Below are 18,625 nucleotides of genomic sequence, written 5' to 3'. Positions count from 1 at the left end.
GAGACAGTTTGCATTTGTCTGTTGAACCTGTGGTTAGAGCTTGAGTAATAACAAAGTGTTCACTTCAAAAAAAAAAAAAATTCCACAGTCAAGTCCTTTAATTTGTTGAAATAGTTAGAACTTGAGCAAGTTCTAGTTCAAATGACCTAAGAATCGAATATGTTTTTCTGCTTTAGGTGGTATAAACCACAAGATTATATATCACGTGAGCGAACAGAACAAATCTGGAAAACCTCGGACAGCAGAAGTAGCCCTTCCTTGGGAATTCTCTGGAACTGTGGGCAAACTGGTGTCTGCTGTCAGTGACAATTAGAGTGACCAAGATAAGCTCTGTTTTCTTTTTTTTTTTTTTTTTCATTCCTTAGCCAGCTACAAACTAGATGACAAAGCAGTTTCAAGGCTAAAATCTACTTGTGCCCATGTCCTGAAATGCTGAAAGAAAGTAAGTGCGGTTTTTTTTCGAATATCATTTTGAAAATAAAGTAAAACTGAGCTTCCTCATTTGATGGTAAAACTGGAAATACACCTTTTCTAACACATAACCAAGGGCCAAATATCAAGTAAGATATTCTTTATATAAAATAGTGCAGATTTCCATATAGTCAAACTGGAGAATACTGATCTATAAAGGGAAGCCAACTCAAAAACAAAAACAAAAACAAAAACCTCTACTATTTTTAACATTCACATGCTACCTGGAAATTTCTTTGATTCAACTCAACTTCATGAGAACCAGCTTACTTTCCTGTGTTGATCTTTTGGATTAGAACATTTTTCTTCTGACTTTGAGAAATATCACGGCCCCATTGTACAAGTGATGGGATCATTACTAAACTGGTTCCATGTCTACTATGCCCATGAGAATTTGCCTGACTGGTGTTCTGGTTTCAACTGTTTAAAAAAAATTTAAACAAAGACCCCTTTTTACTTGGAGATATATATATATAATGAAATACCATATTTTCAATTCCCGAACTGTGGAAGGATTGGCACATAATCCTGGTGAATTTTACCAGGATTATAAAATTCCGATTTGGGGCATTATTTCATTTATTTTAAAAAAATTTCATTTTATTGTGGTAAGAACACTTAGCAAGATTACCCTCAACAAACTCTCAGTTTTTAAGTGTATACTACAGAATTGTTCATACAGGCACAATGTTGTATAACAGATCGCTGGAACTTATTCATCTTGCATAACTGAAACTTCAGGCTCCTTGACTGATCATCATTTCTTACACCAGCATAATCAATGCAGTAAGCAGAACAGATAAAAGCTCATGCTCCACAGGGACTGAAGCCGGGCTCCACTGTTACAGGCTGTGTGACGTGTGGGCAAGTTACTTAACTTCCCCTGTGCCTCATTTTCCTCTTCTGTGAATAGAATTTTAAAAATCATATATATGTGTTATATGTTTTATATATATATGTGTGTGTTATATATGTTATATAAAATGTATATATTTATATATATAAATCAAAATAATACATATATATGTTATATAAAACATATAACATGTATGTGTGGGTATACGTGTATTAACTATGTATGTGTGTGTGGCATGTAGAACCAATGCCAAGAAGATAAATAACATAAAAATATTTGCAATCATTATCACTGACTATCAGCAAAGCTGAAGCATTGGTACTCCTGAAGAACAACAAGAAAGGAAAATGTATATGCATTTATATTCTCATTCTAAAATGAAGAAAATAAAATTCACCCACCCTTGATCTCAACAAACCTTATGTTGCAGAATCCAGAACTCTAAATAACATATTAATATGATACTTAATAAAATACCCATCATATATACTCTCATGCCCATGTAAAACACATACACACACATGCAATGATTCTTTCTGTGTACTGAGATTATAATTGCTGGTTATTTTACTCTTTAACTTTGGATTTTCCAAATTATCTACAAATAAGCTCACCTTACATGTGTAATCAGAAATAAAAAGGTTCGCAGTTTTCAAGTGGGGATAATTTTGGAATTCTCATTATAACTGAAAACGATTGAGCCCCCTTTGAGTGGGAAAAGCCCTGAAAAATGATCATCTGCGATGAACCCAGTGGGACAAAGAACAGTAAGAGAAATAAAACATATGAGTAACATCTTGCTCTTTGAACCCAGAGGACAGATGCTCACCTCAGTCAAACCTGAGGAGGGATGGCTTGGAAAGGCTTAGGGGCTAGAGACACTTATTGAGTCCTGATGACAGATAACTTGACAAGCATGATCTCCCTCAATCTCACCTCCAACTTGTAGAGAGTTATTTGGACCACGATTTTACAAATATGGAAACCAGGGTTCAAGGTCAGCAGCCATGGTAGGACGCCAGCCACATTTCCCAGTTCTAAGTTACATATCCTTTCATGATGCCACAGAGGCCCTCGTCTGTCTCTTGCCTTTCCTCAGCCCTCTCATATATTTATTCATTGCCCCTACCATGCTCCCTCTTCAAGCCCACCCTCTTCCCTGCTTTTTGGATGCAGTCCCATTTGCAATGAAAAGTCAGCAGGCGTACAAAAGCCTCATATAGCTCCCACACAGAAAGCCTGACTAAGGTAGAGACAGCAATGCCTGAACCCACCAGTATTCTCATAGACGTGCAGCTGCAGGCATGCACACGGATTCTGCAAAGCTCATAAAGCAGCTTTCAGCGCCACTTAGAACCCTGTGTCAGCAGGCATCTGCAGTGGAGGCCAGCTCCCACAGAGTAAGTGATTCTCTACTGAACCCAGGCAGGACTGCATGGGACCCCAGGGAAGAATGTCTGTCTTCCGTGGCTCTGGAGGGCATATTGTCATGTCCCAAAAGATAGGAAGGGGAGAAAGAGCTGCAGAAATGTCTAAGGAAGAACCTCCAAGTCTGACTGTATCCAGTCACCCAACCTAGGCATGGAATGTTTACTGCTTGACAGAAATACAGAATTAAGACATCATTAAAAAAATGCCTTTCATGGCTTTAATTGGCCCCCACTATTTTTTTCATTTATACCTTTCAGCATATATTTTTTCATGTAATTTCTCCGGCTAATTATTTAAAGAAGGAAATGAGTGCAATGCTATAAGGCCTGGTACATGCTATACTATAAGTATACTATAGTATACTATACTATAAGTATACATGCTATACTTATAGTATTGCACTATAATGAGTGCAATACTATAAGGCCTGGTACATGCTCATGCCATTCTTAAAAGGCATTTCCTAGTCCTGTGCACATATTAATCAACCCTTGCATTTTGTGAGGCAAGTAGCTAAGAAGCCCTAGTTCACCAGTGCTTAAAAAGAGAGGTTAGGACAACAGAGCAATTTAGTTGTGGAGCCTTCCTAAGACTGAAAGCTTGTAGGTAAGATAAAGGGCAGCCCATATTCCCTGAGGGAAAAATAAATAAATCCTATCGCAGGGATAAAGACAGTCCAGGGAGCCACAGGAGCCCATCAATAACAAAAAACTAGTGCCAATCACCTCCTATTCTTAAAACATCCATATACCCATTGTCAGATTCTGATTAGCTTAAGGCCCATTTTTCTCTTCCTTCTCACTGATTTTCAGGAGGTACAGATCAGTACAATCAACATGCAGCACACATATAAAGTAAGATATATTTCCTTCCTTGCACAATGCCTTGAGGAAACATTCTTTAAGCGAGCCACGAGCTCTGATCTTGACTTTATCCTGTAGGAACGCTGGGATGTGCTTGGAGGCTCTCCCCATGACATCTACTGCCCGATTCTGTGTGTACCTAGGGCTTCAAGCCACTATTGCCAAAATGGGAGTGTTCTGCTCCCAAAATTCATTGCTTTAACCCACATTTGAATTCTGTTCATGGGACAGAGTGCCCCTCAGTTGCTCCCTGGATTAACTCCTTGATTGTTACTATTGGGGAACTTTGCCCACTCCAGTTTACCAGCAGCAAGGATTTCAAATGGGTTAAAAGTGTTTCCTTAAGTTTTGATCTAACAAAATGGATGAACCTTATCTATCCTTTCTCATTACCTCTGCTTCTTTAGCTAGTATGACATAGCATAAAAAATTAAATGAATCAAAATTAATTTAAAATAAGTAAATGTCCCTGAAGTATTTATTACGGGAAGGATTGGGACATTCTAACCTTCAGAGCTGATCCGTCCCAGTAACTTTCAGAATCTTACAGAGATTATCTTTCAATGATTTTCCGCACACAGTTCCTAGAGCACTAACCCTTCACAAGGACAATTTTATTCCTCACATGGGAATTTTCTCTAGGTACTATTTTTTCAGATGGTTTTCTACTTTAGATAAGGGCCAAGAGAGGGGAGTAGGGAGGAAGCTTAGCTTTAACCTCCAAAGTTGTGCAGTGAAACGATGTGCAAATGTTATTCTCAAAAAAATATGCAGAATATTATGGAAATATATAGTAAAACAATAAAATTGATCTAACATACACAGAACCCTACAAAAGGATGTCCTTTTTCATAGCTACTATTTAACATCTCTCAAAATTAGGTGCTTTCATCCCAAGTTAGTAATAAAAACAGCTAGACTTTATTTAGCACTCTCTTTCCAGGACAAATTTATGCATAATTATTGCATGTAATCTCCACAGTGACTGCTTAAGATAAGACTATCTATTATCCCCCATTATACATATCATAGTAATGATAATAACAACAAGAGCTATGATTTATCTACTCAGTGCCTAACTACGTGCTAGACACCTTACTTAAGTCATCTTCATTTAATCCGTGCAGTGGCATTATGAACCTGGTTCTCTAGCTTCTCCCATTGTACCGATGAAGAAACGGAGCCCACAGAGGTTAAGTAACTAACTAAGATCAACACTAATAAGTGTCAGCATTTCAACCCAGACTGAACTCATTCTTGACTTCTTAACCACTTTGCTCTACTGCCTCAAACAAACACGAAGTACAATGAAAATAAGTGAGGGGGTTGAGGAAGACCTCTACGAGTCTTTGAGCAAATAGTTTCTATCTCCTCCTTAGGTCCCCAACTCAAGATTTCTGCCACTTTCATTGAGCTTCCTAAATCAAAACAAACTATGATTACCCATTACACACACACACACACACAAACAAACACACATCACATAGTTGTAAGGCATATGTATCAGAATATTGCTCATCTTGGGCTTCCCTGGTGGCGCAGTGGTTGAGAATCTGCCTGCCAGTGCAGGGGACACGGATTCGAGCCCTGGTCTGGGAAGATCCCACGTGCCGCGGAGCAACTAGGCCCGTGAGCCACAACTACTGAGCCTGCGCGTCTGGAGCCTGTGCTCCACAACAAGAGAAGCCGCAGTAGTGAGAGGCCCGCGCACCGCGATGAAGAGTGGCCCCCACTCGCCGCAACTAGAGAAAGCCCTCGCACAGAAACGAAGACCCAACACAGCCATAAATAAATAAATAAATAAATAAATAAATAAATAAATAAATAAAAATAAATTAAAAAAAAAAATAACGCTCATCTTGCTGTTGAATAGAATATCAAAACTCCGTTTGTTTTTCCTTACCACCAGCCTGTAGACCTAAGAGCAGGACCTAAGTACACCTTAAACCAGGCAAATCATACAGACAATAGGATGGTAGCTGTTATTAAGTAAATATCTTCCATTGTTAGAGTTACTGCTTCCTATAAATAGCTTCTTCCTTAAGCTTCATAAGAACATGGCAGAAAGACTTCTTTTGAACAATTTAAAGACAGGAAGACTCAGATGCATAAAAATAATGATCACACAAATATTTAAGATTCGCTCCTTCTCCAGTGCTGGTGTTGTTTCCACTAACATACTGTATTAGTAATGCTCCCCTCTTGCCACCATCCCCAAGGAAGAAAACGGCTAGTGCAAATGATGCACTCCATGAAAAGAAAAGCCCGCCCCTCACTGTAGGGAAACACCAAAGTGGAAGCCAACCTTGTGTTCACAGGTATAGTTTTCATCCATAGCCAAGACTTCATCCCTTCAAAGGTTACGACCCAAGTTGAAATGAAACGATAGATATTTGTCATATTTGTCACACATCCTAATGGTGGACACGACAATATGGAGAAATAACACTGCAGAATGACCCCAAATATTAGACTTTTTTCACTCAAGTGAAACGTGGCAAAGGACCTTTTGGACACCACCCTCAAACCGGCCCTGCAAAAAAATACACATTTTTTTCTGAATAAAAATAAAGAATGTTATTATTTAAAATCTAGTTCTACAAATTTAAAAATAATGGATACTACAAAACAAACTTTATAAAATATATGTAATGTCACCACTGCATAGGGAGAATTTTTAACCTTTCACTCCAGAAGAAAATGGAAGTCTTCATCCTGGGGTCAGTCTTCAATGCTAACGTTACTGGACTCGTGACTATGAATGTCCATGAGGACCGACTGGGGCTTTGAACCAAAGGAAGGGAATGACCGCCATTTTGTTCCAAGAAGTGGAGACGTGGTAGAATTTTCTAAACCGTTTGAACTAGGGCTCAATGGTACTGTCAAACTATTGTTTTCCTTTCTTTGACCACAAAATATAGAGGCCGGTCTTCTCTGGGGGTCAGTGGCATCCTGTAATGAGCCATGTGAAGCCACCGGCTTGTCATTCAGAGCACTGCTTGCTCTGTTCTAGAATCCTGGAACACCCCATGACTGCTGCTGCCTCCGGACCATCTCCAAACAAATGGGAAGCTGATTTGCATAAACCTCATTTGCATTTTATTCATCCCCTGCCCAAATCTAGATCAGAATGTTTAATATCATCCCCGCTGTGGGAGGTCTCGTGAATTTAAGGCCATTTGTGGTCAATCATGAGAAGGTCTGGGTTCCAGAGTTGGGTTTATATTTGAAATTAAAAGCAGAAACAAGAGAAAACCTGCTGCAAGATACAGAGTATGAAAAAACAAAAAGACCAGTTACAGTATAAACGTGGCAGAAACCAGAAACCATTGCTGAGGTCTTGCATTTCTACTGATCAGCTAGCAAGTCACCATTCAGGGGCACCTAAGATGACACCAGGTACTTTACTTGCATTTCCACATTTAATCTTTTTTTACTCCCTGATATACAAGGAAAGTCCAGAGGAAAAAGAAAATCAAAAGGCAGGAGGTTTTCTCAATGTTAAACATCTTCTAAACAGTAGAAGCAAGATTCAAACGTAGTAGTGTCTGGCTGTAACCCCATTCCTTCACCCGCCACCCCAACTCACCTCTCTTCTGCTGACCCCTTGTTTTCTGACATTAGCCCAAAATACAACAGAAAGGTATCCTAGTAAGTGTAAACAAAAACTTCAGCGATTCACTCAGCATTTGAATGTTTTCTTCTCCTTGAAGATTAATCAGACAGAGAAAAACTGTTAACTTAAGCTAAACTCTATTTAGGTTTATGAGCCAGATTTTGAGGTGTGTGCGAATGTTAGTTACCAAGAATAAATAGGCTCTATGTCATAATAAACACACACATACGTACGTGAACACGTATTTCTTGAGCAAACACAATCCCATTAGGAGAAAACAAAACTACTTGTGAAAACTCTGCAAAAATCCTGCAACAACATCTTCCCTGGATCATTAATTCTGGCCTAAATTTGCGACTATCAGGCAAATCAGGCACACTGTCCAGCAGACACCCACCTGCTATTAGGCTGAATGTGCCCGGCATCTTGACATTCTATTGATTCCAATCCAAAGCTTATGTAAAAAAGGCAGCTCAGAGTCCAAAAGGAATTTTAGCCACAAATACTTTGGGAGAAATCCAAACAACTAAAAACAGAAAGAAAGACTAGATGCAAATGTGAGTGACAAAACTGCGACAACTCAAACCAGACTGGTAGATGCTCAAGAACAAATCTGCAAATGACTCAGGTCTCCCCTTTTGACAATTACTGATTTTAAGAAATCCCAATAGCCTCTACAAATCTGGACCATCACTACTGGTGCATATAGCCACGAAAAGATTTGTTATTACTCCAGGGGTGTTGCTTTCGAAGAGGACTCTGTCAATTTCTGCCCACTAGAACCCTGTACACATTCAATAGAAATTTGTTGTACCGTAACTATGATCCTGATAATGACAAAGGTTCTTACGCAGTTCAGATGAACCAGCAACTATATAAAGTGCTTAAGAATACTACATCCTTTAATCTGCAGAACACCCCCATGAGCTAAGAGTTTTATTTCCATTTTACAGATAAGGAAAATTGAGGTTCTGAGAGGTAATTTTCTCCAGGTAGCTGGAAAATGAGACACTAAAGAAGAGAGAGCATCAGGATTCATTTATAAATTTTCTGACACCTCCCAGCCTTCCTCCACTCCCAAAATAGCCTAAGCCTAAATGGGATGGGTGTATGTCCAATTTCCGAGTCCTGGCACTAGTGGCTTTGGTGGCAGCTGCTCGTTACAGTCAACTTTGCATAAACAGGCTGGCTCTAGTGGCGTTCTTTAAAACCAGAATAATTCTGTCTTTACTTTAGCCAAGAGAAGACACGCATTTCAAAATAAAAAGTAAATATATGTTTTTAAAAGGAGGCAAAGGAGAAACCTGTAATCCCATCGAACAACATGGATTTCAGCCGGCCCCCACTCCTCCCCTCCACCCACCTCCCCGCTCCCATCGGCCACTGCACAGCCCCCTCTGACTTCAAAGGCAGCTCCAGGGGGAAGAGGAGCACAAGGTCCATGAGGGCCAGCTGGAAGGGGGACCATATCCCTAGGGAAGGGTGGAGGACGAGTGGAGATTCACTACAGAGGTCGGTCAGCTCAAAGAAAAGAATTCAAAGTGTTTCCAAAAGCTGATTTCTATCAGGACCGCCAGGGCAGATCAGAAGGTATGAGGTCCCAACTGGGAGGGATGAGATTCTGCTGCTCTGATCCCAGGTTTGCAGGGTGATCCCAGATTTCTGAGTGCCTGGCTGGATTTGAAGAGCAGGGGTGGCCACCCAGATGTCAAGTAGACTCAGTTTATCCCCACCATGACAAGGCAGCAGTATTTCACCCGCCCATAAAGCTGTCTGTGACCCTGAGCATGTCTATAATATGAAGCAATACTCTTTTACAAGAATGCTCCTGAATTGAGCTATATAAACTAAAGATGTCAAATAACCAAAAAGTTCCTTAAAATGGTTTGTAACATTCCTCAGCCCCCATTTTCCCCCCACTTGCTGCAGCGTCTAATTTTTTTGTCCACGATGGGGGTTGGAGGCCCTGCCTGGAAGTCAAGCCAGTGCATCCTTCCCTTCTGCTCTGCCTCTGATTTACAAGGTGACTTCTTCGAGACAACCACTTAGCCGTCTATTCTTGGTTTATCATCCATCCGTTATCATTGTTACTGCTGCCGTTATTATTCAGAATGATTATGGACTTATAAAGATGTTCTCATCTGATAATAATGTATGCAGTATGCTTCTACACTGCCTAGCTAACATAGCATGCCTGTGATTTTTGTTCTGGCACAAGGCAAAAAAGCTGCTGCAATGGAATGTTTAGTAGCTTTCTGAACGGTTACATGTAGGACTGGGGAAAAAAAAAAACAGGTGCCAATATACATATTTTTTAAACAGCAAACTGGGTGTACTTTTGTGCATAGATGACAACAAAATCGGTAACACCATATGCAACATTAGAAATATCTGGCCCTTTCCTCCTCAACTCAGTGTGGCAAACTCTCTAAGGGCAGTGATTGCCGTTTGCTGTCCTTGACGATCTCACTCAAGTCCTGTTGACAGTAGGGGAAGTAGAACAGGCATACTGAAGGCAGGGCATGGTCCTCAGAGGCCAATAAACTGAAAAATAGTATACTGGCTAGAAAGCAGAATCTTGAAAGAGAGCACGGCTGCAGGGAATTAATAAAAAAATCCGTACATCTTTTTTTAAAGGCAGCAGCAGTGGGCTGTGACTAGAATTCACCTCTTCATGCATGCACTCAACTCCCCTTAGTGTGGACGGGAGTTCTGTGACAGCATTGCAGGAGAAAATGGATTCATACGTCATTTAAAATGAATCATTTCACTTCCTCTCCTCCATTTTTATACATATTGACAAAATATAAAAATACATTTAAAAAAATCGATTCCGCTTTGTAGTTTTCTACAGCAAAAGGAGGCATCAGAATTATAAGATTCGATAGCCTCTGAATAATTATTTAAATGGGGTCACCCACAACGGCATTCCACGGGCCTCAGATTCGCCAACCCAAAATGAAAAACAGGCAATGCATTACAAATCGCTCCTTATTTATTTTGAGATTTGAATTTCCATTTTATTTTTAACAAGAGCTTCACAGTTCGCTGACAAATGTTCTGAGCTGTATTTAGAGGAATAACTGTATGTAAGATCAGGAGCACACATGGACAGAATTGGTTTTTCACTTTTTCTAAACAGAAATGCAGAACATGTGGGCATTGTGGGAACTTCATGTCAAGGATTTGAATTGGCCATCAGAATTCCTGCTCCTCTCTGAGCACAGTGGGTCAATGCTCTTGGAAGGATATCTGGAGCGCTTTCGAGGGGTGTCTATAATGCCTTTTCTCTGACGCGATAGAATATTTCTACCATCAAGCAAGCAATTAGTTTTAATATGAAGAACTGCAAATCTGAAATGCGTTTGAAAACAAAATCGACAAATGACTTGTTAGCCTCCTCGCAAAAGGTACAAGCAGTTTGTACTGCTATTGCTTTAGGAATTAGATTTTCAGAAGTTGGAAAACACAGTCTTTGGCTTTCCTTGAAAGAATGCTAGGCAATATGCTGATTATTTTTCAAAGTAGGAAAAGAAGGTGTTGAAAGCTTTTCATAACACGTAAAATTCTGAGTTTGCAAGCACCAGACACAAGACAATGATAATGTTTTGGCACTTTATAAACGTAAGGCACTCTCTCTACTGTTTGGAGACAGCAAATACTTTTAGACAAATTATAACATCCCTGTCTCTATGCCCAAATAGAGGAAAACAGCCAAATACTTTGAGGCATCAAAAGATAACTATGGTGATGAAAATACAGAGCTCTTATCCCGAAAGGAAAATAAGAAAGCACATATAATTAAAATAGCAGCAAACCTGAAAGAAATCCAAATAACTGAGGGTTTGGTCATGAGTTTCTGAGACTGCCTCTGACAGAGTTTCAAATATAGCACAGATTGCAAGTAAAGAAAGATCATTTCATCTCAAGAATGGTCACTGGTGAACTCAATGGCAGATTATTAATCGGAGGAAGCGCAGAATATAAACAACATACGAGGTCGTGAATGATCTCTTAAAGGCTTAGTGCAATAAGCATCCTTCCCAATTCTAGAATATGTCCTCACAAATAGAAGTTTACAGGCAAGAGAGAATGAAGGTTTACCGAACTCCTTAAAAGCCCTGTCCCTCCCAGACATTGTGTTAAGCACTTAACATATATTCCTCGCTTTAATCTTCTGGATAGTCCAGCCAAAGAGGTAGTATTATCGCTTCTTTACAGATGAACAATTTGACACTCAGAAGTGAAGGCGCTTAGCAGTGGAACTATGGCTGGCAGGTAGCTCTCCTGGAACAAAGGGGGCCCCCCATTCTGTCTTCCCTCCTGCACCCTCTCGCTCTCTGTATCTCTCTTTTTTTTTTTTTTTTTTAATTTACTTTATTTATTTATTTATTTTTGGCTGCATTGGGTCTTTGTTGCTGCGCGCAGGCTTTCTCTAGTTGCGGCGAGCGGGGGCTACTCTTCATTGCGGTGCGCGGGCTTATCATTGCGGTGGCTTCTCTTGTTGCGGAGCATGGGCTCTAGGCGCGCAGGCTTCAGTAGTTGTGGCACGCAGGCTCAGTAGTTGTGGTTCGCGGGCTCTAGAGCGCAGGCTCAGTAGCTGTGGCGCAAGGGATTAGTTGCTCCACGGCATGTGAGATCTTGCCGGACCAGGGATCGAACCCATGTTCCCTGCATTGGCAGGCGGATTTTTAACCACTGCACCACCAGGGAAGCCCCGCATCTCTTAAAGAGGCTTGAAATTGCTGCTGCAGGTTGTTCATTCATTAGCCCATCTGCCCCATGGGAAGAAGCACAGTCTGGGGTAGGGTTTTCACTACTTGCTGTAAACCACTTTGTTTGGAGCCTCAGGGGTCCAAACCGTTCATGTCTCCTTACTCCACTTAGCTACGCTTGGCAGGGGATTCTCGTTGTGGGGCGTGATGTGCCCATCCCAGAGCAGAGAACTTTCATTTCCCCATTTCCAACTTAACTTACACATACTTATGAAAAAGGTGAGCTATCTTTTCTTGAGCTGAAGAACCACTTGATCCATTCTAAAATAATGTTTTGAGGGGGAACCAGAGGTATCGGTAGATATTTGTTGAGTTTGAAGAAATATTTCAATAAGAACAAATTGTCTTCAGCTCCAGAAAATGGGAAACAGGGTTGTAAGTCAGAGTCCTCTACCCACACACACTCTGCTCCGAGGTACCCAGAGGTATCAGAGGTAGATATTCAAAATTTACCTTCAGCCTGTTTTAGGCATAAGGACTGTATAGGATCATCTGGGTCCAGGTTTCAAGATCTCAATGAGATGGTAAAAGCCCAGGAGCACAACCTGGGAATAAACAACCTTCAAATGATGAAGGTTGGGTCTAGGCTGCTGAACTATTTCCTTGGCAATCACAACCACCTATTACAGGCTCTGTGCCAGTATGGCCATAGTCACAAGTGTGCCCATTAAGTGTATCTGAAAACTTACTAAATAAAAGCCAAAGTGAAAATATTTGCTGACCTAATGACCATAAGACTTTTCTGCTGAGTCAGTAAGACTAAGTGTGAGTGGTACCCAGAGATACTGAGTCAGTAAGACTAAGTATCACTAAGCGTGGGTGGTACCCAGAGATCAATTTCAGTGAAAATGAATCCTGGTGGTGTTGGCCATGACCTGGTCTGCTCTTAAAAAATGGCCCAAGGCCTTTGTTTCCTACCTTACCCAGCATGTCTTGGGTAAATTTTTTCCAAAGTAGACTAAAGAGATGCAATTCACAAACAGTGGAAAAATATTCCATTTGGAAGAAAAACTATTTGGGAAGACAACACATTGGTCAACGGGGAGGTCTTAGGTTCCTCACAAGTCTCATCAAAATAAAGCTCTGAAATTTAGGAGACGGTAGTTGTACCCACATGAGAAACATTGGAACAGTTTTCCACATGAAGTGATGGCTTAATAGGAGCAGTGTGGCTAGATTCCTTGGCACTCTAAAAAAAAAAAAACCCTTTAATTTATTTCAGGAATAAAAGTGAATGCAGCTCTGGCAAAATGCAGCATAAAGGGAAGAAAACAAGTGAAAGATTTAAAAAAGGCATCTTCAAATTTCTTTCTAATACAATGATCTTCCAAAGGTTCAAGACACAAGTTAACAGGCAATACCTCAGCTTCCGCAAACCTCTCTTTGTCTAGAGATCCTTTTTGACCGTTTGGTATTTACATTTGTAAAAGAACCAGGACTGTACTGGTTTTCTATAGCATGAAAGGTTGCCAGGTGAAAAAAACATAATACAAATAAGGCATGGGACCTATGCATGCAAACAAATATTCACTGTTTATCAGAAAATCAAATTTAACCAGGCATCCTGTGTTTTTATTTATTATATCTATTAACCCTCTAATAGAACAATCAAGCAGTCATGAGCAAATTTTGAATGAACTATTTTTGAGCTGGTTAATGGTGCAACCAGAGGTCCTTAACCACTATTGTGCTTCATGTTTTCCTGGGAAGCTCTTTGAAAATGCAGACTCCTGGGACCTTCCCCTAGAGATTAGTTCTCCTATGGGCCAAACATCACTGTGTTTACAAGTTCCCAGGTGAATCTTGATGCACACATATTTGAGAATGACTGTTTTAACCCAGACTAATAAAAATAAATGTGGAAGACACAATAAGCCAGATTTCCTTGATGGCTCAAATCACTCCATTAGGCCTTTAGAGGTGACTCAGATGTCCTAAATCTTAAGGTAGTGTTAACTTGAGAATGTCAAAAGGAGATAACGTCAACCCAAATCCTGGTTAAGAAAATATTGTCATGGACCACTTCTTCATTACCCACATGAGGACACTGAGGGAGAACCACTCGTTCTAAATTAGTAACCCAGAAGCACAACCAAGAATAGAACCTCTGACACCTGATGCCAGAATTCACCCTATGTTGTCATTTCTAAACAATTCCTCCTTACATCCTGTTTCTTGAACAGCTGAGAGAGTTGGCACACCCAACAGAAGGAGCTGAGACATTCTTCTACCCTTAGCTAATGTGCGAACTCCTTTGCCACCATGTAACCGTCCAATCACAGTATAACATAACGACATCCACATTTGAATCAGGAATTATCTCAACAGATGTGAGCTGGGTCTTCATTGTATCAGTAAATGCTAACATAGCATTAAAAGCGAGCAAAGAAAAATCCAATTTTTCTTCATGGAAAATAAAGCTCGATGACTTTTTGCTTCCAAGGACATGCTGTGTGTGTGTGTGTGTGTGTGTGTGCATGCGTGTGTGTGTGTGTGTGTGTGTGTGTGTTGCCTATAAATGGACAGGAATGATGGAGGAGGGAATGTTTCCTTCTCTTACCATCAGCAGAATTTCTTCTCTGGGGCATAATGGCCATTTACAGTTCCACACACACCCTTGCATTTACAATAGATAAAAACTTCCCTCCCAGGGAGGCTATGTTTGACAATCCTGGGTTGCTAACTACGAGATACAAATGACCAAGAGGATGACCCAGCCAAAGAAAGATGTTAACACAGGAACTGTGGCTAATCAGTCATTAGAATGGCCAAGAACTGGAAAGCTAGAACTGAAGCATGGGTCTGTATGCAGCAGGAATTCAGGAGAGTGGAAAGCAGGCATTAGAGTTCTCTCTTGAGAGTTACTCAGACTTGTGTTCAAATCCAAATTCCATCTTGACTGGCCCTGAGATCTTGGGCAGGTTACTCAAACTCTCTGTGCCCCTTAGCCCTCTGGAAAATATAAGCAACAGCAGCAAACTCAAAGAGCTCCGGTGAGAATTAAATAAATTAGTGTGTGTGAAGTACCTACCACAGCTCATGGTACGTGCTCACTAAATGGGAATAATGAGAAGCAAGAATGCACATTTCTGTGGGCCCAGTGGGTCAACCCATCACCATGTATTTGCCAGTACTTAGGCACAGACTCTGTACCTAGCTACATACAGGACGAATGAGCAATAAAAGAATATCAAAGCCTACTTACTGTCTGCATATAACTGTCTTATAATCCATGTACCAATATATGCTTAATAGCAACCCCTGCCATGAACGTGGGACCTGATTAACTGATGTTGAAAATACAAAACATTGTAAGACACATAGCCCTGCCCCCATGTGTTGGTTGAGGAAATGACACACACCTGCTGGAGAAGTTAATGAAAATGACGGTTGAATAACAACAAAAGGACAACATAAAAGTACAAAGGGCAGTAGATGAATCACTGATGAGCAGTCAGACAAGTGGTATAACTGATAACCCCATCCATGAGCTCAGAGAAAAAGGGAACTGCCATGAGTTAAAGCAGTTGGGGAATTCTTCATGGAAGATAAGCCACTTGAGACTGGACTTGAAAGAAGAGTAGGATTTAGATAAGCAGAGAAGAGGAAATCCTAGATTTATGATACAAGAAAGTCACAGAAATGAGAAAACACAGGGCTAAGTGATGACTTAGAGATACACAGTATATTAGCCGTGCTGTTTGCAGCACTGAATGCCAGGCACAAAAGTTGGACCATTGCTATTTAGGCTGGTGGTTCTCAACATTTTATTGTTTGTCTCACCACTATACAGCTGTCAGATAATAACAGTGATCATTCTCAAGGCTCCACTCAAAAGTATTTGGGGTTGCATAAATAAGACTGATTGTAGATTATATAAAGTCCTAGTAAACTGGCACTAGCATCCCCCCCCAATTCCAAACACACACACACACACACACACACACACACACACACACACAATTTCACTGACTGCAAAACAATAGTCTCTTGACACATGGTTTACATGGCTGCCTTGGGACAAGAGCCTCTAAGAGCGTTAGCAAGCCAAATCAAGAGACACTTGATAAGGAAAGAAGGTGCTCTCTGTGTTCTTCAAACATCAAGTGCACTGAGTCAGAGAAGGAGAGTCCCCCTATGGCTCTGCTCCAGTGGCCTCCCCCAGCCCACCTTGTTACAATGCCTCCCACTCCACCATGGGAAGAAAGTCAAGGAAATATTCAACACCAGATGAATAATGATTACCTTTGATTCTCATTTTTGGAATCAATCTTTGATACAGCTTTTACACATGTCAGTGGAAGGGAAGAGCCCAGAGATTAGATAAACCATTTCTCCTTTCTTATGGCCGCATCCACCACCCCATCCATTAGGTTATGCTTTTTAAACTGACAATTATGGACCACTGAATTAAAATGTCATAATAGGTACTATTTGGCCATCTAATATTTCAATATCCTCCTTACCCCACAAAGTTCTTTATATTTATAGTTTGTTAAAGTTTCTGAAACTAATGTATAAGAGGGTGATAATTTCCATTTTAAAAGAAATTCTAGAATATAAAAATGTTATAGCAGATCCAAATATAAACACATTATAGCCGACCCTAAGCTAACATCACGTTGATTCTTAAAATCATGCACGCTTCTGAGAAAAACCTTAGCAGATAGCATCCTGTGATAAAAATAAAAGTAGATCCATTTTAAACAACTTCAGCCTTGAGCAAATCAGATGAAGAAAAGCCCTGGGTTCCAAATCCTTAGGATGTCACCAGGGTCCAAGATACACTGTAATCACCTTACACCCCCCAAAGCCAGTATCACTGAGAACCATAAACAGATACTTTCTAAAGAGAGAAGTCTTACAAACACTTGAAGCAACAAATGCTTTAAAATCTAAACTCTTGATTCATGGCAGACTACAATGAAAATAAGTATAAGGAACATATTAAGACACCGGAGCTGTTCTCAAGGAAATAATGAAAATTTAAGGGAAAACACAAGCATAAAGAATTCCTTAAAACCATGCACTTCACTCTTTGCTCTTGCAGTAATTGTATAAATTAGAGCACATCTATGCAATGTTTAAAAAAAAAAAAAACTCTAAATGTGAATTCATTTAGCTGCTTCCAATACTGTGGTCAGGTTGAGGTAAAAAAGTACAACTATGAATCCTAATGCCTAAAATGAAAAGAGTTCAGTTATTACATGTTCAATTTTGTATGTATCTACTCAGTTATTTACAATATCCTCACATAGATTCTAACCTGGAGTTGGAATTTGAAACCTATGAAAACCAAGGGCTTTCATCTTCAATATTCAACACAAACTTTGCATCGGAACAAGAGAACATCTTTGAAGGAGCCAAGGTATAATTTGGGACAAAAATGACAACTCTACTCTCCTGGGTGATGGCTGTCAATACCGGAAGCTAGAGAATGGTGATGGTGGCGATACACAGTCTTATGTGGTGTGAAAGCTTGTCACTTTCTGTTCCTGATTTTTTACTAAGGTTGAAAATGATATATCCATCTGGAGAAAGCCTGTTTAAAGAACATGGTAGTAGATGAAATGGACATACCAACATCCTATCAATACCACTAAGACTGACTCTCTGTCACATTTAATTAGCATGCTCCCAAAATTGAACTGGTCAAAACCTGTATAAGAAAACATCTTGGTAATGGCAGCACTTGTGATGATTTTATCGCTAATGCAAAATCCTTCCAAAGGCACAGAAAAAAAAAAGCTTTAATAACATTATTTCAGGATTGGTATCCTGCCATTGTCTCACTGGTGTTCAGCAAGATAAATGTATTTTTTAGTAGGTCTGATAAAACCATAACAAACTGGTAACAAAAGGGCCCAGTGACAAAATAAACCTCATCTGAAATTCTTAAAACACACTCCTTTGTGTGACTGTCTACAGAGCTTTATGAGAACTCTGTAGCGCACTCACAATTGTCCTGGTTCCTACTGGTTCCTTGTCTCTAAGGTTTATCTCTAAGGACCAAGTTAAATGCATCCAGGGTGGTGTTCACTGTAGGAAATGATCTCTTCTTCCTGTTGCTATTGCACTGCTCTGGTCCACAGTCCCAGCACAGAGGGCTGGGTTCCACCCTCCTCCTTGCCCCTGGTGCCATTTCCTGGTCAGCTCAGGGAACCAGAGGGGCTCAGTTTTGCCCTTCTCTCCATCCTAGGCTAGAAACCTGCATTGACACAGGTCTCCTTAACAACAGCTGGTCAGCTGTCAAGGACGTGGGGTAATGACAGAGAGGTGCTTTGGGCAGACACATCTCCTCTTTTCTTTCTAGAGGAAACCAAGAACAGTGCCCAAGAACAAAATGATAACCACCTCTACTGGCTAAAGTGCCTTCTTTTGGTCTCACAGAGCCCTCGGTAGTTTGTCACAATGTCCAAAAGGTCCACCATGAATATATTCCTTTTTTTCCGTGAAGGGTTGCGGTTGCTAAGAAATTACTGTCACAATGTTACTACTGATCGTGATAGGGTTTACTCATTAATTAGTATCAGAGCTGGAATTTCTAAGATAAAGGCTGACCTGCAAATCCTTAAGACATTAGGATAAGAGGGGATGAGAGGGGATGGAAAGA

At 40.3% G+C, this 18,625-nt stretch overlaps 1 protein-coding gene across 3 annotated transcripts in view; it reads right to left on the bottom strand.

Annotated features, from left to right (window-relative positions):
• The window catches only part of FLRT2 (fibronectin leucine rich transmembrane protein 2), a 92,742-nt gene that overhangs the window by 36,991 nt on the left and 37,126 nt on the right, over positions 1 to 18,625 (bottom strand). The window lies entirely within an intron of this gene.

Source organism: Balaenoptera ricei, chromosome 2 (assembly GCF_028023285.1).
Source record: "Balaenoptera ricei isolate mBalRic1 chromosome 2, mBalRic1.hap2, whole genome shotgun sequence".
Taxonomy (NCBI): Eukaryota; Metazoa; Chordata; class Mammalia; order Artiodactyla; family Balaenopteridae; genus Balaenoptera; species Balaenoptera ricei.
This window is presented reverse-complemented; position numbering and strand designations above follow the sequence as displayed.